This window comes from Urocitellus parryii, chromosome 6 (genome assembly GCF_045843805.1).
Source record: "Urocitellus parryii isolate mUroPar1 chromosome 6, mUroPar1.hap1, whole genome shotgun sequence".
NCBI lineage: Eukaryota > Metazoa > Chordata > Mammalia > Rodentia > Sciuridae > Urocitellus > Urocitellus parryii.
The window spans coordinates 28,776,969-28,801,285 of record NC_135536.1 but is presented as its reverse complement, the minus strand read 5'-3'; the positions used below and the strand labels follow the sequence as shown (position 1 = coordinate 28,801,285).

General features: G+C 33.7%; 1 protein-coding gene across 3 annotated transcripts in view; it reads right to left on the bottom strand.

The window, feature by feature from the left end:
• Nucleotides 1-24,317, bottom strand: part of Numb (NUMB endocytic adaptor protein) — a 167,623-nt gene that overhangs the window by 75,870 nt on the left and 67,436 nt on the right. For 2 of the 3 annotated variants that reach the window (XM_026400946.2, XM_077799436.1), the window contains exon 2: nucleotides 15,032-15,116. The exons of the other annotated variant lie outside the window; for it this stretch is intronic. The gene's annotated coding sequence lies outside the window, so the exon portion shown is untranslated. The remainder of the gene's footprint in view (nucleotides 1-15,031; nucleotides 15,117-24,317) is intronic. 3 annotated transcript variants of the gene reach the window in all.

Below are 24,317 nucleotides of genomic sequence, written 5' to 3'. Positions count from 1 at the left end.
AATCAGAACCTATTTAAAGGGTTTAAGCCATCACCAACAGGCCAGAGATGCAATTTAGTTTACATTCTCTGGTGGGGGTGTGGAAAATAAATCCAAGAGGGAAAAGATTACATACAAATTCCAAGGATTTTTAATCTGTCTAGGCAAGTTATGAGAGAATTTGGATTAGGGCAATGGTATTGGCACTGGTGGAGAAAAAGACACTGAAGAAAAGTTTAGAAGACTAGCAGTGGGAAATGAGTCAACCTGATGTACTTGTACTCCAGGACATTTCTTTTGCCTAGGATGAGCAGAATATAAACCAATAACCAGCCTGTTTTCTTCAGGAGATTCTTGTGAATTAATTTATCTGGGCAATTTTAAAATCAGGGCAATGGCAGGATAACAAAAGATCATTTTCTCGCTATATCCACTTATTCTAAATATTGTGTCACATACTTTGTTTAATCTCACTTTGAAGGAACTTCCTTAAACTACTTGAGTCAAGATCTCAAAAACCCTATCAATACTCTTTCCTTTAACTACTGTTAAAGTCGAGCTCTCCATTCAATAAACTGAATAAATCCATTGTTTAAAAATAAGATTCTCTTTGTAGGGAAAGTCAACAGTAGAAATTGGTGATTGACTTTGGAAGGTGAGAAAGGAAGAGAAAAACCTAAATATGCTAGGCCTCAGCAAACTGGATAGGTGGCAATCGCTACACAGAAAAAGATAAGCAGAGCTAAGAGGGGATTAAAAGTGCTGAGGGTAGGATAAAATTTTAAATTAAGGGGGGAAAAAAACTAACCATCCCTAAATAGATAGACTGACATTTGAATCAGTCATCAAGAATACAAATTCTAACAAATCCTGAAGAGGGTCTGGGGAAAGAAAAATGGATGGAACTTGAGGTAGATGTGCTCCTGAATCTTGTTTCCATACAACCTCCAGAAAATGCCCTATCCAATAAGAAAATAACTATTGAAATCGGACTTAGATTATTAAAATGAGAGAAAAGATTGTATTATTTATGCTGGAATTAAAAAAAATCTTCATGTTTATACTTGTTAGATTTGAGGTAATTGTTTAAGGGGTTTGGTTTCCAGATTTGGTTTAAGTTGTAGAGGCTTCTGAATGCCAGACTCAGATATTAGACTTTAGGATCCACAACAATTTTTGAATACAACCAATAATGAAATTTTAACACGCATCACTGTTGTTTTACTTTCATCTTACTCATTAACACAACTGTTTCAAACAGGAAGTCATATCTAGATTTCATGTACACATGCATGTGTATGTATGTACACATGCACAAATACTGCCCCCACCCCCAACCACAGTAATTCATTCTACCTGGAAAAGAACAAAATGAGAAGAAGAAATAATAAATAGTAAGTATCCACTATGCAAACAGTACTATAGAAGATGTTTTATACAGAAGTTTATACATTATTATTCAGTGACTGTCCCAGTTAAAGGGAAGAGACAAACTGCAGAATCATTTCCAAAGTGTTCTATATGAAACAACAAAGAATTACGAGTGTGACATGGTTATTTCAGTTATTTCGGTTAGAAGTACATGAAAAAATTTAATATGGTATTACCCAAGCATTAAAGACTTTTACTGGGACAAATTCTGTGTACAGAATGTGGGACAGTTTTTCACACAACCCTACTGGCCCATGTGAGAAGACCATAGAAAGAAAGCCTACAAATATTATTAGCATGGGAAAGCTTTTCATTCTCCAAGCTGAACTTGAAGTGATGGAAGAACACACAGCAAAAGAGAACTTGAATTTAAACAATGTGGAAAAATCTTCAGCTGGCCTGCAGCTTACAACATGTAAAAAATGCACACTGCATCCAAACCCTGTAAATGTGAGAAATACTTGACATTTTTTTCAGTGTTAATAAACACTCTGCAAGTCTTGTGAAAACTACCCATGTGAAATAATTCTATAAGTCTAAGAAATATGAAATGCCTGACGCAAGTTATTAATCATGTAATGCTCCCCAGAAGCCACAGTTAGAAAGAAACTTAACAAAAATCACGTTGTCTTTCTCAGTGGCTAATTCTTTTTTTTTTTTTTTTAATATTCTTAGTTGTCAATGGACCTTTATTTTACTTATTTACATGTGGTGCTGAGAATCAAACCCAGTTCCTCCTGCATACTAGGCCAGTGCTCTACTACTTAGTTACAACCCCAGCCCTCAGTGACTGATTCTTGAAGTGGATCTCTGTGTTAGGGAATGTGTTAACAGAATGGCAAAACTGTTGCCAGAGTGGCTCTTTCTACCTGTTTTATATGCATGTCAATACTTGGTCATGTCACTCATACTGAGTCATGCTTGTGTTATGGGATGGGATACAATTATGGTTTAAAAAAATTAAACATTGTTTTAAATAAAAAATTAAAATTAAACATTAAAAAAAAAGAATTGCAAAATAAAACTTCCTAAATGAATTCTCTTCTGTAAAAAAGCCTCAACTTGGGCTGGGGGCTATAGCTCAGTGGTAAAGCACTTGCCTAACATGTATGAGGCACTGGGTTCCATCTTCAGCATCACATAAAAATAAATGAATAAAATAAAGGTATTGTGTCCATCCACAACTAAAACAGTAAAAAAATAAAAAATAAAAACATTTAAAAAGACTTGGGCTGGGGTTGTGGCTCAGTGGTAGAGTGCTTGCTTAGCATGTGTGAGGCCCTAGGTTTAATCCTCAGCACCACATAAAAATAAAGGCATTGGGTCCATCTACAACTAAAGATATATATATTTAAGAAAAAGTCCCAACTTATTTGGAGCTAGGCACAGAGCATACTCCTTAATCTCAGCAATTTTGGAGGCTGAGGTAGGAGGATCCAAGTTTGGGAGCAGCCTCAGCAACTTAGGGAGACCCTGTCGAAAGATTAAAATAAATACGAATGGGGTGTAGCTCAGTGGTAAAGAACATCTGGGTTCAATCTCCAGTTCAAAAAAGACTCAACTGGTAAGCAAAATTTAACTGTCTTGTTATACATACTAACTAAAAAGTTTAAAATTCCCCAAAGAATCTAAAACCGCATCAGTCATGTTAAGGTATAATACTAACAATGCCTCTGAACAAACAAAAATTTTCTAACAGAAAATACCAAAAAGAGAAGAGACTAGTACAGTAGTGGAAGGGAGGAGGAAGGGGAGAGAAAAGGGACGTGCCAGGAATGAAATAGACCAAATTGCTATGTGCACATATGAATATATCACAATGAATCCCACTATAACATACCAATAAAATTAATAAAAATAATTTCTAAGTCAATAAAATAAAATATTGGTTTAAAATAGAATATTAATGAAAGTTGGCAAAATGTATAAGCATTTTACAATAGAAGAGAAATGGCCTGTGAACACAGTAAAGAAAGATGTTCAGTTGAGTGTGGTGGCACACAGCTATAATCCCAGCAATTTGGGAGGCTGAAGTAGGACAGTAAATTCAAAACCAACAGCAGCAATTTAGTGAGACCCTTACTTAGTGAGACCCTGTCTCAAAATAAAAAAATTAAAAGGGCTGGGGGCGTGGTTAACTGCCCCTGGGTTCCATCTCCAGTACCCCCCCCCCAAAAAAGCTCAGATTCATTAATAATTAGGAAAATGCAAATCAAAATACTACATGCAATTTTACACCTAACAGTTTGGCAAATATTAAAGGATCAGACAATATATGGAGTTTAAGGCATTCTCATACTCTCATAGGAATGTAAGTTGGTACAACTCTTTTGTTAACTAATTTTGTATCACCTATGAAAGTTTAAGATGCACAAACCTTTACAATCAATAATTCCATTTCTAGGTATACACCCTAGAGAAACTCCTACACATGCATAGAGAATGCACAATGTCTTTGTAGAATTATATATTGTCTACAATAGTAAAATAACAACAAACCTGAGAACCTAAATATCCATTGACAAAAGAGAGAAACAATATTCACCCATTTCATTATCACACTACAGTAAGAATGAATGATCTTAGGTTATTAACAATCATCAACATGGATGAATCTTACAAACACATTGGGGAGAGGAACAAATTGCAGAATACATATTATCATTCCTTTTTACAAATACTGGACAACTGACACTCAGAAAATACTACCAGGCATTCTTTTAAGCACTTTGCATATAATGATTCATGAAATCCTAACAGTCCTAGTAATTAGACTTCCATTTAATAAATGAGGAAATAGGCACAAAGCAGTTAAGTCATTTGCCCAAATCACCTGCTCAGTGCATGGCAGAAATCTGTTGGTGTCAGAACCTATGCACTTATCCTTACATTTACATTACCTCTCAAAAATACACAACACTAAACAATATAACATTTAGAGATATATATGCTAAGAAAAATGATAAAGAAAAACAAGAGAATAATAAATGTAATTGAATAGAGTGCTAATTTTAAGAGAAAAGAAAGTTGAATATAATTAGGACGGGTTTGCATGGGGAGTACAAAAGTTTTAGTCATATTCTAATGAGTTTTATCATGCTTCATATACATGCTACACATTACATATACTCTTTTGTACATATCAACTAGTTCATACTTTTAAGTAGTAAAAACTAAGTCACTTAAAGTCTTTTCTGAAATTGAGAATAGACATGGGCTGTAGAAATATAAACATACACATACAAATAATTATGAAACATCCAATAAAAGGTAAGAAAGAAAAGTAAGTCATATATAGTTATAAAATTTAACTCTCAGGCTGGGGAGAACTCTGTGGTGGAGTATGTGCTTAGCATTCTTGAAGCCCTGGGTTTAATTTTCAGCAAAACACACACACACACACACACACACATTCTCATTTTTACTAAAAACAATAAATTTATTGAAATTTAGTCTGTACAAAAACTTTTGAAAGGTCATTAAAGAGTCACAACTCTTAAGAGATTGAGGGACTGACTTTTCTTCCTAGAGTATCTATTCCCTAAATTAAGCTTATTTGCTTTCCTTTGTTCTATAACCACAACTGTACCCATAACATATAAATTACAAGAAAGACTAGATCTATACTTAAAAAAATCACAATGAGAAAAATGAAGCAAAAAACAAATCCCTACTGTACAAACAATACACACAAGAGATTCACAAACATGACCCTGATACTTAATATCATTTCCCTGAAAGAAAAAATAAATAAATAAATAGTCAAAATGTTAGATTACTTTAATTTTTACATTAGTTAATTCCAAATGTAACAATGTATAACATATAAAACTATGGGCACATTGTATTTATCATTGTGTTAATAATATACTTGCAAATTATCTTAAATTAGTTAATTCTTTTTCAGGAGATGCTACACTCACTTAGGTAAAAAATTCCAAAGGTATCACTAAAGACATAAATCACAAATTCAAAATTGTATTAAAAATGCTTTAGCTAACCTACACAGTACACTACCAATAAATCTATCACACCCATGTTTTTTTCCCCCCAAGTATAGACCAGTTTGTTATTTTCAACTAAACACACTTAAAGGAGGAGTTTTATTTTTAGAGGCTGTGAGAAAAATACATAACACTAGAATTATACATGTTCACATCATGGGATGCAGAAAATAAAAACACTGTACAGCAGAAACTTAGCAAGTACAAATCCAGAAATTGTTTTAAATCTTCAATTTTATTGTTTCCTGAACAAATATGCTTCAATGTTAATATATACAATTCCACTGTATTCTTAGTCACACTTGCATTCCAAAATCTTAAGAAAATATGCATTACACCAAAATAAAAAAATCATTTGTTCCCTTGCTGAAATTCAAGCTAAAATATCAAATTCAATGATTATGACATTAAAGTAAATTATAAGTATAAAATATTCCTTAAAATTTTCTTTCTTTGATTTTATATGTCAATATAATTCATTCATTATTTTGAAAACACAGCATGAATATTAATACATCAAAATACTAATATTTGCTATATATGTCATAGTAGTCTGTGACTTGTTATTTCTTATGATGTGCTTGCTTTCAAGATTCAGAGTGAAGGGAAAAAAACCTTTTATTTAATCAAGTTAACTTGAAAAAAAAATATATATATATATATTTGGAATGTTATATTCTTATTATGGCCAAGGAGTAGAAGCAGATGAATCCTCTATTCTATCAATAGATTACATTAAATATTAACCTAACTGATATAATTTGCCTAACAAGAAACAATTTGTGGGCTGGGTGTACCTCAGTGGTAAAGTGCTTGCCTCACTGAGTTCGATCCTCAGCACCACATAAAAATAAATAAAGGTATTGTGTGTCCATCTACAACTAAAAAAAAAAAAAAGATACAATTCATAACCAAGTTGCATCCTTGGTTCAGTGTTGTACCTTAAGCATTGAGATGAATAAACAGTGACAAAGTAGTTTTATTACTAATGGCTACATAAATACCTAGTAGTTAACTTACATGACTAATAAAATTCATTTTAAAGTTTGTAGTTTTCTGATAGAAGTTAATTTACAGACTGATTCATGGAATGATAATGAAAACAAAGGGATAATATGTATCCTATTAAATCCCACTTCTCAAAAGAAACATTCATTTAGCTTCCATAAATCTGAAACTTGTTTTTATTTCAGTTCAACTCTTTTTTTAAAAATATGTTTTAGTTGTAGGTGGACACAATACCTTTATTTATCTTTATGTGGTGCTGAGGATTGAACCCAGTGCCTCACCCATGCTAGGTGAGTGCTCTATCACTAAGCCACAACCCCAGCCCAGTTCAACTCTTCTTTAAAAAATAGGCTACACAGGTTAGGGACTATGTTCACTTATTTCAGAAAACTATACCATGTACAGCATTTTCAAAGAAAAAAATTAGGAATAGATGATTCTAATTTCTTAAGAGCTAAAACTAAAAATTACTTTGCTTCATTAGCTGTCAGACCAAACATTTTAAAACAACAAATTAAGTTTTGACTGTCCTAAAGACTGGTATTTGAGAACAGAGCAGTGTCATAGTTTGGATGTCAAAGTTCTCTAGCCATATACTCCTCAGCCCTGATTACCATTTAGACCACATGTTCTTCACCAGGGGACAACAATGTACATCCTACAGGTTCTTTGAGTTCAGTAACCCTTTAAGATTACATACAAATTTGAATGTATGTCTGTTTGCTTTTTTGGGGCCAGATTCTTCTTCTTTCATCAGAATCTCAAAGAATTCTATGATGACATAAAATTTGCCACCTATTTAAACGGTCATCCAGAATCCTTATCTGGCTTTACGTTTAGGTTTCTGCCTTATGAATTTTCATCTCCCCACTTACCTTGTCCAAAAAACTTCTCCTGTTGTTTTGATACAGGGCTTTCCTATTTACTCCTTAAAGATAATCATGGAAAGTTAAAGCTTCAAAAACCAAGGAAGAACCCTGTCTATTTAAAACTTCAGTCAAAGGTGGTTTCAAAGAATGCTAAAGCTAAACCTGAATATATTTAGGAATTTTTTTTAAGAGAAAGCTTTTCTTTTAGTTATAAAACAAATTTTATCTTTAATTGGTTATTTGCCTTTTTACTGAGTTCCAATTGGCAAGCTGAATTTGTGATTCAGCAACACTTACCTTTTAAGTCATGTTAAAATTTTACAGATAAAAACACATATGGCCATCACTCTGAACCACACAACACATATATATATACACGGACTTCATTAAGATCATTACTTTAAGAATTCAATCTTTACTTTGTGAACAAAATAATTTTGTTCTGATATAGCAAAGACTGATTTAGCAAGGAACATCTTGATGAAAAAGGGCAGAACTGCTGAGAATGCTAGCCTACTTTTTACACTGACTTTTCTTCTCTAAGCATCTGTCAAGTGTGGGATGAGAAAAAGGTGTTGGAATCTGGAGAGAGATACTGGAAAAAAAATACATTTGGTTCCAAGAATGAAAGGTAGGAGGCAAGGAGAGAGGGAGAGAAAAGAAGCCAGTTAAAAACAGCTCTGCTCCCTTTTACTAACAAATAATTTGGCAATTTATCTACACATATCTCTTTAATTCTTTAATCTTCTCTAATTATATTTCCCCGTATCCATCAACAAAATACTTCTGAAATATATTTCAAATCTGTCCACTACTCCTGTCTCTACCTCCAGAACCACCATGTTCAAGACAACTTCATCTCTTACCTGGACTACTATAAACCACCAAGTAGGATTTATTTCTACTCCTTCTATTGTTCCTCTCTGATCAACTGTGTACAATGTAGCTAGTAAAATCTTTTAAACATGTAAAATGGATCATGACACTGCTTAATAGTTCCATGGCTTTTAATGCACCTTCAAATTAAATCTAAACTCTCAGTATTCAGTGAGTCAGTATAACATAATAATTCATGCTGCTCAGGCAGTGCTTAGAAGAGTGCTCAGAATATCACAAATGCTCAGTAAATGTTATTATATTAAGGTATGATCCTACCTGACTCTCTTACCTTGAAATGGCACTTTCCCTAACTCTTTATCATCATTTTGGTTGAATGCAGGCTTGTTTCCAACTTGAGCCTGCTGTTTCCTTCTCCCTGAAATGTTTTTATCCCAGACTCTTCAAGTGCTTCTGTTTACCACTCATACTTCAAGACTTAACCTAAATTTTATCTCTCTGATGAGGCCCTTTAAACTTTCTAAACACCATTCTATATAATTCTTTATTACTCTACTTGTTTTATTTCTTTTCTACTGCTTTACAATTTGTAACTTTTTTTGTTTCATTTATTCAACTTTTCCTTGAATTTGATCAGATACTTTAACATCCATTCAGTAAAATTTCTACCTTCCTTAAAGATTTCTGTTCTATTCAAAATAATCTTAAATATATATCTCCTCTCATCAAGAAGAAAGTGCTGGAAGAAGAGCCAAGATAGAAAAATTAAATTATTTCCTGGGAGCTGTGCATGTAGCTGAGTGGTAGAATACCTGTCTAGCATATGCATGGCCTGGGTTCAAATGCCAATACCACAAATGGGAGGGAAAGCAACCTTAAACACACCCCCATAAACACCCCTTCTTTAAGGCCTTAGGGAAGGCCTTGAATGATAAGTGCAGAATGAAAGAAAAAGAAAGGGGGCATGACAGAGGGAGAAGAACTATGGTATGTGTATAAAAAATATATATTTTTTTTTTAATTTTTTTTTAATATTTATTTTCTAGTTCTCAGCAGACACAACATCTTTGTTGGTATGTGTTGCTGAGGATCGAACCCGGGCCGCACGCATGCCAGGCGAGCGCGCTACCGCTTGAGCCACATCCCCAGCCCAAAAAAACAATATATTTTATTAAGGTTATTATAGCATCAATTGCAAGATGCACCATTATTTTTTATTCTACTAAAGAAGAAAAATGCTGTCAAAATTGTTAATTGTTCATTAATTACATATCATCAATAGTAAAATGCGTTCCAAGAAGAGATACATGCCAATTCCAGAGATGTTAAAGTGTGAGAAGAAAAAGCAGTTAAGAGGAGAAAGAGAAGAAAAAGAAAATCAACATTTATATTATTAACACAAAATCAGTCTTCCAGGAACCTAAGTCTCAAGACATGGAACACTGGTTATCCACATGTTTGTTATCAGGAAGGGGAGAGGGATGTAGTGAAGAGAGGTTATACAGCAATTCTTACTTTTTAAAATTTCTATTTGCCTGTATTCCTTTGCCCACCCTTTTATATTTAACTTTTCTAGGTTACTTTGTTTTAAACATGCCTCATATACATAGTTGTGCCTTGCTTTACAATTTAAATTAAAAATTGTGTTTTTTTAAAAAAGGTAAGTTACATATAACAAAAAGATCCTTCTTTTAAAATCCAAATATTTCAAAACTTAAAATCACATTTGTAAATGATCTGTGAATCATAGTTCATGGCTTAAAGAGGTGGGGGAAATCTTTTTATCATAAAAATTTTAATTTAAATATATAATTGATAATGAAAACTCATAGGCTGATTTTTAAAATTCATTTCAAAACTCATGAGCTGCCCCTCATTTTTTTTTTTTTTTTTTGGTACTGGGGGTTGAACCCAGGGGCACTTAACCACTGAGCCATGTCCCAACCCTTTTTTCTATTTCATTTAGAGACAGGGTCTAACTGAGTTATTAAGGCCTTGCTAAGTTGCTGAGGCTGGCTTTGAACTTGTGAACCTCCTGTCTCAGCCTCCAGAGCCAATGGAATTATAGGCATGCACTATAGTGCCTGGCAAGCTGCTTTTATTTGTTGTTTGTTTGTTTTATTGTGTATGTGTGTGTGTGTGTGTGTGTGTGTGTGTGTGTGTGTTTGTATGAGAGAGAGAGAGAGAGAGAGAGAGAGAGCGCGCGCGCGTTACTTTTAACAGTGCCAAATATATTAGAACATAAGGGATAAGGGCTGTGGGTATAGCTCAGTGGTAGAGTGCATGCAGGGTTCAATCCCCAGCGCACACACATGCATACACACACACACACACACACACACACACACACACAAAAGAAGGTCAATAATTGATAAACTTCTATCTTAAGGAATCATAGAAACTAAAGATACAAAAATTAGAAGTAAATACACTTCCAGTAACATATTAGACTGTTTTAACAGTTTTCTCACTGAAAACAAAAAATGAATAAAATTTTATTTCAAAAATATCTTAAAATACATTGAAGAGCTGACAGTACGATAAAGGAATTACCAGACCAAAATCCATGAAAAAGCAGAAACTCAAAGAGACACGTGGCATATGAAACTGATTTTTCCGTGATGACTTCTAACAAACATGAGTTTAGTTTTGATGGTCTCTTGGGAAAGAACAGAGGTCAAAAGTTCATGGCCCACCTACCATGGGCAATCTTTCCACATAAAGATTCCTTCCACATAAAGCTGGAACCTTACTGCTTCCCCCCACCCAAAAGTTTCATCCACAGGAAAAGAGTGAACCATTCTATCCCAACCCCACACCTAACTAAAGGACTACAAGGAAAGTTGCCTTCTTGTTGCTGAACAGAAGAAAGATTTCTAAGAGATTGTAAACATAAGCAAGTCCATGTACATATTTGCAACCCGAATATACTTCACTTGGTAGTCTAAAATGCTTCAAGGAATAAATTTAAAGTTTCACCAAAGTACTTTGAGGCACCTGGAAAAAACAAAGGCAAATCATCTTGATGTAATACATTTCCATCTTGAGCCCCCAAGAATACCCACAAAGACTTCTTGCAGAGAAAATAAGAAGTTTATAATCATAATCTCATACAGGGTAAAAACCAAACAGCACGCCATATCTACACACAGTTTATGAAACATAGAAAACCAAAACACACAGAGGCCTCCATAAGCAACCGAACACAAAAAGGACAGGCCTGAAAGAACAACTGATTGGACAGCTAATTTGTCTATAGTAACAATTAAAACCAGAAAAAGTGTGGAATTATTCAGGGGGATACAAAATATTGCCAATTCATATTCTATATATAATTAAATATCTATCAAGAATGAGGGTGATAAAACTACTTTCAGATACAAAACTTTAAGAGTTTACTACAGAGGGCTAGGGTTGTGGCTCAGTGGTAGAGAGCTTGCCTAGTCCGTGTGAGGCCCTGGGTTCGTTCCTCAGTACCACATAAAAATAAATAAGTAAAATAAGGGTAATGTGTACAACTACAACTAAAAAATAAATATTTTAAAAAAAGAGTTTACTACAGAAAATCTCATTAAGAGACCTCTAGGGCTAGGGATACAGCTTGATGGTACAGTGCTTATCTACTATGCCTGAGGCCCTGGGTTTGATTCCCAGTAAAGAGAAAGTCTGTCTCTCTAGTCTGTCTGTCTGTCTGTCTCTCTCTCTCTCTCTCTCTCTCTCTCTCTCTCTCTCACACACACACACACACACACACACACACACACCTTTAAGAAAAAAAAATATTCAGGAAGAAAGTAATCAAAACAGAAAAATCTAAGATACTAAGAGTAATCAAAACACCAGTTTAGAATTGACATCAAATTCAGAGGCTTGTGATCATTGTTTTCTACCCCATAGACTGAAGAGCAGAAAGTCAATTGACAGAAAGGGAGAAAGACCTATAAAGCAGATCTATAAAAGAAAGAATGAGGCAAGTTCCTAAAAGCATTTTAGACCCCTGGTTCAAGCTATTCCTGGAACCTAATAACATTCTGTCCTTGGGAAGTTACAGATATCTCTGTGTCCTTATCTTAAATTCTGCTTGTTACTATAAAAATGTATATAAAGTAGAAAGGCCAGAAATTAATTAAATAGAAAACATAAAATACAGAAAACCAAAATCAAGCACTGATTCTTTGGAAAAGCTAAAACCATATATCCTCCAGCAAGAAAGATGAAGAAAAAAAGAAGGTGCAAAACAAATTTTAGGAGTCAAAGACAGAAATATATAAACAGCAAAATTTTTTAAAGAAAAAATTTAACAGTAATAAAATTCTTTGATTAACTTTATGCCAAATACTTGAAAATCTCAGACAAAATAAGTGAATTCCTGAAAAAGAGAAACTTTCTAAAAACTGACCCTCAGTAAAACCATTTAGAAAATTTAACATAGCCTCTTCCCCCCCTCTAAAAATATTAACCCTACCCCACATCCCAAATACTAAGCCCAGGAAGTTGAGTAGAAGTATAACCAAACTTTTAAGAAACAGATCATTCCAGTCTTACATAAATCCTTTAAAGGTGGGGAAGATAGTCCCCAACTCAATCTGTGAAGTTGGCATAATCTGGTCTGGATATCTAAACTACATAAGGACAATATAAGAAACAAAAATTATGGGCTAATTTCACCTCTGAACATAGATGTAAAAATCTCATACAAATGATTAAAAGACCAAATCCAATTGTATATGAAAAACACTATCATGACACAGATGGGTTTATTCCAGTGATACAACAGTAATTTAACATTAGAAAATTATAAATACCATTTACCACATTAACAGAAGAAAGGAGGAAAACCACATGATCATCTCAAACGCACAAAAGGCATCTAATGAAATTCAATACTCATTCTTCACACACAAAAAATATCTTAGCCAACTAGGAATAGAAATGTCTTTAAAGGGTATAATTTTTAAAAAAATCTACAGGATGTGACTGGGGTGTAGCTCAACTACAGAGTATGTGCTTGGCATGCATAAGGCCCCAGGTTCAATACTGTGTGTGTGTGTGTGTGTACGCGCACGTGTGCAAGCACGCACGTGTTTGTGAATGAGAGACAGACATATGGGTGGATGGGTAGATAGATAGTTTCTGTTTTCTAAGCTGGTCTCAAACTCATGGGCCCAAGTGATTCTCATGCCTCAGCCTCCTGAATATTGGGACTACAGGTGCATATCATCATACCTAGCTCTGTAACACTATTGTTAATGGTGAAACCTAAGACACATTTCCTTTAAAAAAAATTAAGAGCAACATAAAGATCCCAACTATTAAAAGTTGTACTGAGTTATTAGAAGTCCTAACTAGTGCAGGAAGACAAGAAAAAAATTAAATGCATAAGCACTAGAAAGAATTTTCATTCACAATAGTTTAATTGACTACATAGAAAACCCAAAACCATTCATAGATCAATTATTAGAATAAACAATTTAGGAAGATGACTGAGCATAAACCTTTTCAATTTTTTAAAAAAGCTTATATGAGCAAATAGAAATTGTAAAGAAAAAATATATACAACATTAACAATAAGATAACTAATAATTAAATTTAAGATTACTGAAAGGTAATCTTAAATCTTAAAATATCTAAATAATGAGAAAGATATACTATGATCAAGAACAATAAGGTTTAGTGCCATAAAATAAGGGAATAAATTAAATGTATGCATAGATTAAAAGCTAGAGATCATACACATATAAAAGACAAATCCCATTCTTTAATAGCTTGCGAATTTTTGCAAATTTGACTCAAATTACCTCCCATTCAGGATAGTTCAGCAACTAATCATAGGTACAATAATCACTAGTCATAGGCATTTTAATTAATTTGTAGTAACAGTTGAAACAGCACTTTAAAATTCTGACAACTGCAACAAACAAGTATGGATGGGTTCTAGTTGAATGACTGTGGTTCTACTGGTTCAAAGGTCAGTCATGCACATTCACTATACCATAAATTCGGATAACCACTCCCACCAGTGATGGAATGTTGCCAACATTTTACAGAACATATAAGGTTTGATTCTTAGTAATGATCTGTCAACATGTTAAAACATCATCTCCTTAAAAGTCACCTGAAAATGTAGAAATTTACTCTGAAATTGTACTCTCAGGGGAAAACAGGCAAAATGCATTAATAATACAATGATTCTATTAGGCTCAAAAAGTGTCTCTAGTGGACTTATGTTTGGTCTTTATATATGTTTGACTCTTGTATATGTAAAACCTATAAGCAGGTATCCAATTTGCTTTACAACCGATCTAAACTTGACAAAATGAGTGATTTTCTTTAGATCTAATTTTAATTTTGGTTTATAATTTTTGTGATATTCTACATTGTTGCCTAAACTTTGCTCTACCTAAATTTCCTAAAGGAATTATAAATAATAATCATTTGCTTTAGAGTTACCCAAAGATGACAATACTTATAGTTGACATTCATTGAATGACTGCTATGCACCAGGCACTCCTCTATAAGTGCTGATTCATATTAAACCATGTCATTTTCACAACAATCCTATCAGGTACCCTGTCATCATTTTACAGATAGGAAAACTGAGGTACAAAAAGTTAAATTACTTTTCCAATATCACATAATAAGTGGAAAATCTTGGAGATTCATACCCAGGTAGTCTGTCTCCAGAGCCCAAACCCTTAGTTACTACATTATGCTGCTTTTCACAATATATTTAAAATGATAAAGGAAATTATGAAGGACAAAAAAAAGACTTCCCATTAAAAATTAGTTGTTAAGAGTTAAGTAACAGGCAATATAATACTAAAACAATTTATCATAAGTTGATACTTCACAGCTATTTCAAAGTGTCATGGCTATGATGAATAGTTTTGAAGCTGGACAGACCTGGCTCTGAATCTTGGCTGTGCCCTTTACAAGCTGTGTAACTTTGGACAAGTTTCATAACTTCACCAAGCCTCAGTTTCCTCATCTGTAAAATGAGAATAATAAACATCTCACAAAATTGTTGTAACATAATTATTGTTACATGATACTGATATGGTAAACAAAGATACACAAAATAAAAAGAGGATGCTCTCAATTTCCTCCCAGGAAACAAGACTTTATTATAATGACATAGTCAAGATGATTACTTCAAGTTACTACAGCAATTGCAAGATTCACACACTAAAGAAGAACCCACAGTCTTCTCTAATATATAATAACAACAAAAATGCCCCTACATAAAAAAAAAAATCAAACACCTAGAAGTAAATCACTGGATCTTTAAAACAAAAATACCGCACATACATAAAGAGGCAAATAGTACATTGCTATTTATTGACAGCCATTCCCACAAATCCCATTCCATACATATTCCCTTTAAGACTAGTAGTATTTAAGGGGCCTAAAAGAGAAGGGCTATGTCAAGATGGATCAATTCCTGATACTGGTAGGAAAGAATTTTTTATAAAAGAAAAACAGAAAGAAAGATAGGGTGGGAAATGAACCCAGGGTCACTGGAATACGAGAAACTTATTCAAAGCAATCTAGAGTATCTCCACATTTAATTCCACAATCATATCTGTATGTTCTTCTTCATAAAAGAAAAAAAAAACTCTGTTCATTTTCTTGTAGCAAACAGTAGTTCCTCAAAGTGTTAAAAAAAATATTTAGCTTAGAATGTTTTTGTTCTGTATATTTCTTCTGTCCCAAACGACTGGTATAGGGTAAATACTATAGAGTCACAGTTATACAACTGGGATTGAATCTTAATAAAAAGTTGTCAAAAATAAAATATGGGGCTAGGTACGTTGTAGTTCAGTGGTCGAGCACTTGTCTAGCATGTGTAAGGCACCGGGTTCAATTCTCAGCACCACAGAAAAATAAAATAAAGGTCTATCATCAACTAAAAATATATTTTAAAAATGAAAATGTATATTGAAGATCTCTGCTTTATGGAGAAAATTACACAAGCAACATTAAGTTATGAAATAGCACTCCAGGGTAAACACAAGGCAATTTAGATTGACTATCTGAATCTGTCAAGTGGACTATGATCACAATACTTAGGGTTTGAATTTGAAATGTTCCCCAAAAGCTCAAGTGTTGAAGGCTTGATTCCCAAGGCAAAAAGGGTTCAGAGGTGGCACCTTTGGAAGATGACTGGATCATGAAGGATCTAATCCTATCAAAGACCCATGGTAAATGTATGACAAATGAACAATATTTAATGGATGAAACTTAGGAAATGAGGCCTAGTTGGAGGAAGTAGGTCTTTGGGAGTGTTCCCTTAAAGGTTACATCTTATTCCTGGCCCCTTCCCCCACCATGAGCTGAGGAGCTTGGATCTGCCATGTGCTCCCTGCCATGATGTTCTGCCTTGCCACAGGCCTAAATACAATGAATACAGCTGACCATGGACTGAAACCTTTCAACCTACAAGCCAAAATAAGTCTTTCCTACTTGTAAGTAGATTTTTGTCACAGTGACAGAAAACTGACTGATACACTTAATATTAGGAGAGGTACAGAAAAATAACAATCTCTAAGCTCTAGGTTCTCATAGTACCTGGGCAGTATCAGATTTCAAATCCTAATACTTCATCTATGCTTTTAATATTGAGAATACTGGGGATGGGGTGTTGAAGCCTTCCCTCCTTTTTTTCATTAACAGATTATGGAATTTAACAGATGTACCGTCTTTCATGTGGCCTCACATTTGAAGTGATGAGAACATACACATGGTTTACAACTTCTACCATATATCTTACCTTGCCCATCAAGTATTTTAAAAGTGTGCCATCTTTCAACCTTTACTTTTTTTTTTAAGTTGAAGATGATAATTTTTCTATATATGATGCAATTCATGTCAACTAAAGTAAGTATAATCTCAGATGTCATTATATTTTTAAATCACGCTATTGAATATCACCTGCATTCTGTTGTTTATCAGATTTACAGTACATTTTTTGCCTTTAATTTTTTGCATTAATAAAAAATACAATTGGGAGCAATAAAAAATATTAAAAATACTATATTATAGCAAACTATAAATGCTTTAAGAACAGCACAAATCACTGTTTGACTTAAGAGAAGTTGAGATTACTGAATTAGACAGAAGAAATGAAGAAAGATTTCATGGAAGATATAGGATTTGAAAAATGAGATTCCAACAACCTCAACTTCTGAATAAAAAGACAATTTAAACCAAAAAGTTTTTGTCTACAAGGAGGTGTATTTTGTCTACTGGCTACTATTAAAATGGAGACTGAAAATGAAAATTAAATAAATTTAAGAGAATATTTTCAAAAAGGAGTTTGACAAGAATAGCTATATAATTGAAATACTACCTCAAAATTTTATACCAAAAAATTTGAAAAATAAAGAGAAAAAAATTGAAGTAACTAAGGCTATTCATTCAATTCATTTATTAATATTTCATAAGCTTCTGAAAAAAGAATTTAAAAAGTACAACTGGATATGAAATTTAGCTCTAAGAATTAAGACAAATCTGACTGCACCTTCAAAAGAGGAATTTATCATATGGATCTTTATGAAAAAAAAGGCACTAAAATGTGCCTTTAGTAACAGATTCACATAGGATACAAACATCTTTTAACAATTTGCTAAGTATAGCATATATAGAAAAAAGTACACAAATAAGTATATGGCTCAATTACTTTTCACAAAGAAGCACATATATGTTAGTAGCACCCAGATCAAGAAGAAAACAACAGTAGTATCCTAGATTCCTCTTATGCTTCCCTCTTGTGAGCACCCCATTGTTTCTTCCTATAAAAGACATCACTATTATAATTTCTACAAAAGCTGTTAAGAACTTCAACAAAACACAGATGTGTTCTTTCTGTTTTGCATTTTTTTTTTTTTAGTTGTAGCTGGACACAATGCTTTTATTTTATTTATTTTTATGTGGTGCTGAGGATTGAACCTAGCACCTCTCATGTGCTAAGCAAGCGCTCTATCCCTGAGCCACAATCCCAGCCCCTGTTTTGCATTTTATAGAAAGCTTAATATAGGATGTACTATTTTATACATTTTTTTTCACTCAACGTTATGTTTATGAGATTGATCCACGTTATTGCTTATATAATTTATACACATTCTCATTGAATTCCTCTTTTGAAGGTGAAGTCAGATTTGTCTTAATTCTTAGAGCTAAATTTCATGTTGGACACATTCTCATTGTTTAAAAGTAGTTTGTTTGTTTTTGGTACCAGGGATTGAATTTAGGAAAACTTGACCACTGAGCCACATCCTCAGCCCTATTTTTTATTTTATTTAGAGACAGGTTCTCATTGAGTTGCTTAGCCCCTAGCTGATGCTGAGGCTGACTTTGAACTTTGAATCCTCCTGTCTCAGCCTACCGAGCCGCTGAGATTACAGGATGTGCCACTATACCTGGCTGTTTAAAAGTAGTTTTAAAATCAATCCTTGATAAAAGCTGACAGCATAATATTAAGACAAATCTGAATTGAAATTCCAGTTTCAGGCTGGGGATGTGTCTCAATGATAGAGCACTTGTGTTGCGTAAACAAGGACCTTAGCTTGATTCTCAGCAGGAAGCACACATGTGCGCACACACACTCACACAAACCACCCCACACACCCAAATCCACTTTCAACAGTAGATGACATTAGACAAGTTACTTAGGAGTCTTGACTCTTCAGAAAAAAAATAATAAATATGTTCGGTGATGTACACCTGTATACCTGTAATCCCAGCTACTTAGAGGCTGAGGCAGGAGGATCCCAAGTTTGAAGCCAGACTGAGGAACTGAGTGAGACTATCTGTGGGGGGAAAGATACATGCATACATTGTTGGTGGGACTACAAATTAGTAAAACCACTCTGGGAAGCAATATGGGGATTTCCCAAAAAAACTAGGAATGGAACTACCATATGACCCAGCTACACTCCTCAGTATTTACCTAAAGAACTAAAATCAGCATACTCTAATGATATGCCCACATCAATGTTTACAGAAATGCAATTCACAATAGCCAAGTTATGGAATTAGCCCAGATACCTGTCAACAGATGAATGGAAAAAGAAAATGTGACACACGGAATTTTATCTAGCCATTAAGAAGAATGAAATTATGGCACTTGACGGTAAATGGATAGAATCAGAGAGCATGATGCTAAATGAAATAAGCCAGACTCAGAAAGTCTAGGGTTGAATTTTTTTTCTAATAGGTGGAATGGAAGCTAAACCAAAATAAAAAGTAAAAAATGTGTGAGGGGGAATCCTATGAAAATAGGAGAGAGAAATCAGTGGAAAAGAGGAAGGGAATTGAAGGGGAGGGAGGAGGGATGGGAAATGGGAGGAAAGGTAAAATGAAATTGTCCAAACTACCAATATACCACAGTGAATTTCACCTTTATGTATATCTATAAAGCACTAATTTTTTAAAAAAAACTATAAATAGAAGGAAGACCAACAGAATTGAGGAAAGGGAATAGAGGGTGGGAGGAAAAGAAGGAAAGGGAAGTACTGGAAACTCAATTGGAGCAAATTATATTCCATGCTTGAACAATTATGTCAAAATGAACCCCAATATTATGTATAACTATAATGCACTAATGAAAATATGAAAGGATGGGACTGGAGCTGTAGCTCAGTGATAGAGGGCTTTCCTAGCATGGATAGTCCCTGGGTTAAATCATAGATCTCTCTCTCTCTCTCTCTGAGAGAGAAAGAGAGAAGCTTGGATCATAAAGTTGTAATGTTTAATTAAGAAACTAAATGTATAGTAACTGGCATAGAATATATGCTGATCCAAAATATTAGTTCCCTTCCCTTCCTCCTACATAGTCAAGGTGAAGTTATACTACTAGTAGTCCCTTATACACCGCCTTTTTCCTATATAGGAATAAGAATTTTTTTTTTTTTTGGCCAACTCTCCCCTATTCGAATCCTCTTGTTCAAAGTCATATTCAAATGCCACCTCCTCTATACTGCCTGCTGTTTCAACTATATTTCACTTATGTCACTTAATATAGGTGTTGTATTGGGGTTATCTTCAATTGCCTTCTTGAAGAAAGAGAACACAGTTGAACTTTCATCTTCATCCCTCCTACCACACAAACAAGTTTTGCACACAAAAAGCACTCAAATATTTGAAGAGTAAGTAGTATTGTTCTAGAACTATCATTACTAAAGAAGAGTGATTGTGTTCATTTATACCTGATATTTTACTAATAAAAAAATTAAATAGCTAATATTGCTACCTTTAGAGTCTCAATCAAATAAATAGCCATGTTTCTATATTACCTGCATTGGTGTGTGTAGGTATATATGTACGTATGTTGCTGGGGATCAAATCCAAATGTCTTACACATGTTAAGCACATGCTTTACCACTGAGCCACATAGCACCTCAGCCCATGATCATACCTGAATTTGGCATTAATATATCTGTGATAAGGCTAGGTATTTCTTGGAATACTATTTTATAAAAATTCTATAGGATAATGTTGTTAAACAGTTCATCAATACTATTATCAAGTTGAAATTTTATAAATGTCATCAGTCTGGGTTGTGGATATAGCTCAGTTGACACAGTGTTATCACATGTATCAAGCCCTGGGTCAAATCCCAATACCACAAAACAAACAAACATCACCAGTCTAAATAAGTCTTATAAAAATGTCACTGTGTTGTGTTCACTGTAGCTGAGATATTAATAATGAAAGAAAGCCTACTTCCAAAATATTATCTTATAGCAAAAATGGCCTTCAAATTTTCTTTTAAAATTCATATGTGTCTGGGGAAAAAAAGCCATCTAATTTTTAGGAAGCATCCTTTTCTAAGAAAATTTATTAATTAAATCAATATTTAAGAAGTCCTTGAAATACCTATTTTATAACACTAAGGGCAGATGAATATAGAATACAAGGTGCTTGGGGTGAATAGGCGATGATAGAAAAACAGACAAAAAAATGTACTGCTCTTACATTAACAATCTGGAAATTTTCTGCATGATCAATATTTCCTTCATTACTTTCTCTAAATGATAAGAATACTTTTTTGTCCTTTTTAAATAAATTATACATACAACTAACAATTTCAAATTGGTTCAATTATAATTTGGATATATGAAAAAATAATTTAATTAAAAAGCGTGTAAGTAAATTTTATCATTACATAACTTAAAGCCTAAAGAAAATTTCCAAGTATTACAGTATTTCATCACATAATTGTCAGACTGCATTAAGGTATATGTATGAGTACACATGCTTCCTAATCTTGCAAAGAAAAAAACGTTTTAAGCAAAAAAATTTGCCCCCAAAATTGCAACAATTATGCAGTGAAATACGGTACTTACATTTTGCCCCACTTGCTTAACCATTGTCTCTCACACATTTTTTTTTAACCATGAGAATGAACTGCCCTATATATTTCCTTGCATTTTCCCAGGAACAAGGACATTTGCTTAGGTAACACATTAAATTTTCTATTATGTAATTATATTCCATATTCGAATGTCAACAGTTGCCTCAAAAATGACCTTTAGAGCTATTTATTTCCCTAATGCAGAATCTAATTTATGATCAAGCATTGTATATAATTGTCAGATCTCACATGAGGGTGTCGGGGTGTGCACCTGTAATCCCAGATGCTCAGGAGGCTGAGGCAGGAGGATTGAAAATGTGAAGTCAGCATGGGCAACTTAATGAGAGCCTGCTTTGGAATAAAATAAAAGGGCGGGAATATAGCTCAGTGGTAGACAACTTGCCTAGAGTATGTGGTAGGCTCTAGGTTCAATTCCCAGTACCATAAAACAAAAGGGACAAAAATTCTATCTTGTTGAACAATTCCTCAGTCTTTCTATAAATCTCTTAAGACCAGTTATTTTGTAAATAATCCCTCAATTTATGTTTATCTGATAGTTTTTCATGTTTAAATTCAGGCTATCAGAAAGTGATGTCCTATTCTCACTCTATCTCGTATGAGAAGCTGCAAGTTGCTTGTTAGTTCTATTATCAGCGATCTCTGATCATTTGATTAAGGTGACATTTGCTGTTTCTCCCCTGTAAAGTTACTGTTTTTCTCTTTGTAATGAGTAAATATTTTAAAAGGAATTATCTTGATATCATATGAATATCATGAGGAAATAAACAGCTCTAAAGGTCATTTGATGTTCCTCATCAAACTATCACCCAAAAGTTTTGGTACCCACAATAAGTTTTGTATAAGCCAAAATAACATAATTGTTTCCACATGGTCATTTTCTAACTCAAACAATTATGTTTGTAATTTTAAGGAATAACTTTGATTTTCCCCAACTTCAACATTCATTTATTTACTTATATTTATACAGACCCATGGACTCTTATTTTTTCAATGGGTTATATCAGTATTTATCATTACCTATTTGGCCAGTGTAAGCGTCTCCAAACTGGCTCCTGTTCCTTTTGACATGTCCTCATCATTCTTTATTATTGTTAACTTTCTGATGCAATAAAATTTTCCAGATTCATGTTGTATTTTCTCTGACCTACTTCTCTAAGGAGCTCTGGTTTCCTTTTAGTGGAGAATGACTGAGAAACTAAGATAGAGGTGTTCAGTGTGTTCATTGTTACAAGGAAAGTAATTGCTTCTAGGCTCTTTTGTCAAATAAAGCTGTGATATACATACATAACATGCATATATGCATATGAAGGAACACACATGTGTGCATACATACTTATTCTACATGAGAAAAAGATGTAAATGTACCCAGCCATATGTGTATATTTATCTATCTTTATATAAATAGATAAACAACCATTAATTCACAACCTCCGATTCAAATCCAACATCCAGGAATTCATTCTACCCTTCCTTCTTTTCATTTATAAAACTCCCTTCTCCAGCAATAAAATATCTGGCTCCTTTATCCTCAATACACTTACTCATTTGTTCAATTCTAAAATTTCCATAAAATATTTTCAAAATTCATAATATATAACAATACCAAAAAGCCAGCCTATAATCTAGGGTTCATTATTTGTTTGTAGTTCTGCTTATCTTGATCTTGAGCATACACTGTGGTCAAATATTACTTGTTTTCATACTTCACTGTGGCTATGCTATTATCTGAAATACAGTTAGGTTTATTTGTTCTATTTTATTTTAGGGTTTATCCCCTTTTTATTGATTTCATTTTCTGGTTTCATTTTTTAATAAGTATCTGAAGCATTAAGTATGGCAAGGTTCTCTGATAATTCTGAACTTATGTCGTACACATTGCTTCCAGGGTTTTCTCTCTTACAGAGAAAAATTAAATGCAATTACAGAGGTTGCATAGAGCTGTAAAGTTTGTAAGTCTACTTCCTATAGGAATAAATGAGCCTTGCTGTAGCCATTACATGCATCCATGACCATCCCACCCAGACCCAGTTGTTTTCTGGGAATTACTAAAAGGAAGATAAAATTAAATGGGTGAACCATATTCTAGTAATCTCATAGATCATTACTTATAATTTTCAAATTGTGTTCCTTAAGAGATGCCACCAAGTCAAAGAGGGCAGGAGTCAGTGGGTAAAACTCCAGTTCCCAATCTTCAACCAAAGCTCCTGTGCTTGGGAGTGACAGAGTGCTTGCCTAGCAAGCAAGAGCAAGGCCCTGAGTCTGATCTCCAGGACTGGGAAAGTCAAAAACAAACAAACAAACAAACAAAAAAAAATTGCTGTACTATTGGTATATTATTCAGGCTTCAGCCAAAAGTTTTAGTCATTCACCAAATATTTATTGAGTGTCTCTGCTATGCCAAGTACTGTTCTAGGTCTTGGGATACTTCAGTGAACAAACCCTTCATGGGTATGGCATCCCAATTATGGATAGGGAAACTGCAGTCCTAATCCCCAAGTCTGAATGTAGTATCTCTTCCCTCTGAATCACCACTATTTCTACTTCTTATAATACATTATAGTAAACAATAAAAAATGGTATAACTATTGGTATATACTATGATTCCATTAAATTTTGGCATCTTGAGAATCTGGTTTACGGCTTATATATAGTTCGATAATTAAAGTAATGAGAGCTACCATTTAGTGAGCATGTTTACAATTAGTTCATTGAATCCTTTTAATATCACTTCTATTATTAGTATTTAACCAGTGAAAAATTCAGGTTCACAGAGATTAACTAATCCAAAGTTATACAGCTACTAAGTAGACTAAT